The sequence below is a fragment of the Saccopteryx leptura genome, chromosome 1 (genome assembly GCF_036850995.1).
Source record: "Saccopteryx leptura isolate mSacLep1 chromosome 1, mSacLep1_pri_phased_curated, whole genome shotgun sequence".
NCBI classification, from domain to species: Eukaryota; Metazoa; Chordata; class Mammalia; order Chiroptera; family Emballonuridae; genus Saccopteryx; species Saccopteryx leptura.
This window is the reverse complement of record NC_089503.1, coordinates 336,743,156-336,747,317: the sequence shown is the minus strand read 5'-3', so window position 1 is coordinate 336,747,317 and position 4,162 is coordinate 336,743,156. Positions and strand designations below refer to the sequence as shown.

The window sequence follows — 4,162 nt, the reverse complement described above, 5'->3', positions numbered from 1 at the left end:
TGAGCCTCCTTTCAGTACAAGCCAGTTTCTTTTGTCGGCATGACTCTTTGAAACTATCTGTGGGCTTGCTGTGTATTCGACTGCAGTCACTCCAATTGACAGAAGCTACATCCACAGTTCTTTTCAAAATAGGCTGCTTTCTACTTCGGGCAGCATGTTAGGTTACCGTCACATAATACCTAAAGATTCTCAGAAGCCCTGTTAGCCTGCTGAAATGAGGTAACACGCATCACCTTAACAAATCTTTCAGAACTCTAAGCCAAGAATAGGCTAGCCACCCCCTCGTTTGCTCTTGGGCCCGAGGACTCCTTTCACCTTGAGAATCCACGTTTCTGGCATCTGTGGGTAAAAGATTATCCTGGGCTATTTCCTTCTAAATACCACTTGCCGAGGAAAGAGTTCCTTCTTCAGCTCATCTCTTTGTTCCAATATATATATATATATTTTTTTGCATTTTTCTGAAGCTGGAAACAGGGAGAGACAGTCAGACAGACTCCACAGTCAGACTCCCGCATGCGCCCGATTGGGATCCACCCGGCACGCCCACCATGGGGCGACGCTCTGCCCACCAGGGGGCGATGCTCTGCCCATCCTGGGCGTCGCCATATTGTGACCAGAGCCACTCTAGCACCTGAGGCAGAGGCCACAGAGCCATCCCCAGCGCCCGGGCCATCTTTGCTCCAGTGGAGCCTTGGCTGCGGGAGGGGATGAGAGAGACAGAGAGGAAGGCGGGGTGGAGGGGTGGAGAAGCAAATGGGCGCTTCTCCTGTGTGCCCTGGCCGGGAATCGAACCCGGGTCCTCCGCTTGCTAGGCCGACGCTCTACCACTGAGCCAACCGGCCAGGGCCTCTTTGTTCCAATATTTTATTAGTACACCCAGAAGGCCCCTCACACTGTCAGCATTCCATCTGAAAATCCTCTAAGCCAGATCTACAATTTTGTCAGTTACATTTTCCATCTTCATAATTACGATGTGCAATATTTTTGCCGAGTGTTTATGACTATGTAATGTGTCACCGTTTTTCCAGCCTCCAAAAACAATTTCCATCATCTTTTCTGACTTCACCAATAGTTTCCTTGCCACTTTTTCAGACCCATCCACCGCCCAGCCCTAAGGCTGATGGCATATATTTTGAGGTTTTGTTTCAGCAGTACTTTGAGGTATTGATTTTTCTACCAATTAGACTCTTCTGCTTTATCAGTTATCTTTTGTGGAGTAACAAACCACCCCAAAAGTTAGTAATTTTATTTTTTCATAATTCTGTGTATCTGGACTCAGCCTATCTAGTGTTTTTTCAGTTTTTCCTGAGTTCTTTCGCACAGCTGTAGTTTCTAGAAGTTGGCCGAGGTCTGGATGGTTTCTGCTGGTCAATGCTGGTCAAGAGCTCCATATGCTTCCTCACTGTAAAGGCTGGCCCAGCCTTCTTTATAAGATAAAGTGGGGCTCCAAGAGGCCAAAAGCCAAAGTTGCAAAGTATCTTGCAGCCTACACTACACAAATGTCATTTCTACCACATTCAGTTGTTCAGTGCAAGTCAGAAAGCCAGCCACGAAACAAACATCACATTTTAACGGGAAGAGCAGCTACAGCGGCTGCTGTGATGTACTGGTCTTGTTACAAGACCAAGGCACTTGTTCCCTCTTCCCCCAGAGCATTGGCTATTGATGGCTTGCAATAAGTCCCTCCTCAGGAATTGCCCGCTGTCAAAGAGAGTTTTCTAAGTCCAGGTTATACCTCATCCCCAGGGGCTACTCCAGTCCACTGACACAGATCTCTTAGCTCAATGAAGAACACTTCCGAAGGTTTGTTTCATATTCAGAACTTCCATGAGATTGACTAAGGCCACTCTTGAAACTACATTGAAATAGGAAGGTCTTCCCAGCCCCGTTTCACTCGTATGCTCACAGACCTTCCTAAGAGCATTCCCCAATAAACCACGTCCATGCAAATCTTCATCTAAGAGTCTGTCTCCCAGAAACCCCAACCTAAGCTAACAGTGAAGTCACACTGCAATCTACCATAGTTAAATAGCAAACCACGCCAAAACTTAATAGCTTAAAACAGCAACCATTAATACTTTCCATGATTCTGTGAATTGACTGGGCAGCTGGCTGATCTAGCATGGCCCATTTACATGGTGGGCAGTTTGTAATCCATACAGTGAACTGCCTCCAGTCTTCACTGGTCTTTCATTCTCCAGCAGGCTAGCTCAAGCTTGTTCATATATCCAATTGGCATAGATTGAAAAAATGGCCACAAATTCTTTTTTCCCTGTATCCATGCCCTTGCCATGGGATGTTGCAGATCCTATTGACCACAGATGCATGAACTAGCTCAGCAGAGATCAGCTGATGCAATCCATATCAGAAGAACTGACCCACACTATCACAATAAATAATAAATATTTATTGATTTAAGTCTCTAAATTTTGAGGTGTTTGGTTTACAATAAAAGCTGCATATGTCAGTGTAACACGCAATGATAAACAAAATAGACTTTCCATCACACCAACCAAGAATACTGAATCATTAACAAAAAATGTAAACATTATAAAATCACAAATAAGAATAAATGTCTGTTCATAAAAAATCAAACTGTTAAATTAATTATTGTATTTTGTTATTTTCTAATAATATTTCATTACCATCTATTCTCTCATACAGTAAGAATGGAAATTTTAAGAAAGAATTTGATGAAGGAGGGAAAATGAGTGTTGAAGAAGTTACAATATTCAACCCTTTTTCTGCACTTTGGGAAAATATCACAACATTTTATTTTATTCTGTATTTTACAGAAAGGCATTTGACAATGACATGTCTAATTTACCAATTGATTTTATTTCAAACCATTAATCTTGCCTTTCAGGGATGTTCTAGTCTACTTATCTCTTATTAGCGTTTTTCATCTACTTTCAAATCCATAAAATCCCTTGTAATGATCTTGCCAGCTGAGAAGCTTTGTTGACAATCCATGCGGGTTTCTCTAGTTCTTGAATCATCCACTTCTACTTTAAGAAAGTAAAGCTGACCTGACTTGACGAGGCGTTATAATTGTGGTAATAACTTTTTCTCTTCGTTAGCAGAGGCTATTTTCTCCTCAAGCTCTTCTTTTTTTTGAAGCTGAGAGTCAATGAAATCATTCTTATTTTAACATGTTTAGACATTATTTCTGTTTTCTTCCTAACAACTTGCAAGTGCCTTTTAAAGTTGTTAATATTGTGACAAGGTCATATCTGCTGAGTGGAGTGCTGGGCCTACTGTGAGATTAGTAGATTTTTTTTCCATGCCCATATCAACAAGTATTTATTGAGTATATGCTATATGAAAGGCATTCCGCTAGACATTGTAGGAGCTACGGATGCCTTCCAGGACCCTGAGCATACAATCACATTGATTCTTCTATTTCTTATCATACTCTGATTATGTACAAATTTTATCCCTTGAGTGTATTTTCTCTGTGTTGAGCTTTGCTGAGTTATGATCTTGGACAGTGTAAATCTTCTTGGGCAGTGTCCCTCTGACACTTTACAGATTTTTAAAAATATTATCATTAAGTAGAATTTGAGTTGCAAATGTCAGTTATGGTGTGACAGAATGGTCACAGTTGACTAGTCATTAGAATAGTTGAGCACTGAAGTTTGGAAAGGTTCTCTAGGTCTAGAGAAGAGTGAAGTATTTTACCCAAATACAGGAGCATGACTACAATTCTTTCCAGGAAAAAAAAAAAGTTTTGTTTAAATTTAGAAATTGTATTTCTGTTTACACTACTATTTCCAAAGCTGGTTGATACTATAGCACTGTGGTTAAGTTCCAGGGTTCTGAAATTCGAATTTTAGTTCTGCTCCTTGCCTGTTTTATGACACTCACTTTCTAAATCTTGGTTTTCTCATCTGTATAAGGAAGTAATCATAGATTGCTACTTAGAGAGCTATCATAAGAAGTAAATGAGATAATCCATGAAAAACATTTAACATAGTGCCTACGATGGAGTAAACATTTAATAAATGGTAGTTATTACTATGTCTGCTTTTAGTACTGGACTTTAATAAATGAAAGTCATTTCATTTTTCACAAGTATTTCTTTATAGATTATGAAATTGGTCTCATCAACTATTCCCATGACATATTCATACCTTTGATAAAGAAGAAGTCATGAATTACT

At 40.3% G+C, this 4,162-nt stretch overlaps 1 non-coding gene across 1 annotated transcript; it reads right to left on the bottom strand.

The window, feature by feature from the left end:
- Nucleotides 1–771: 771 nt before the first annotated feature.
- On the bottom strand, nt 772–847 carry TRNAA-AGC (transfer RNA alanine (anticodon AGC)). Its single transcript has one exon. It is a non-coding gene; the product is annotated as a tRNA-Ala (tRNA).
- Nucleotides 848–4,162: the final 3,315 nt, after the last annotated feature.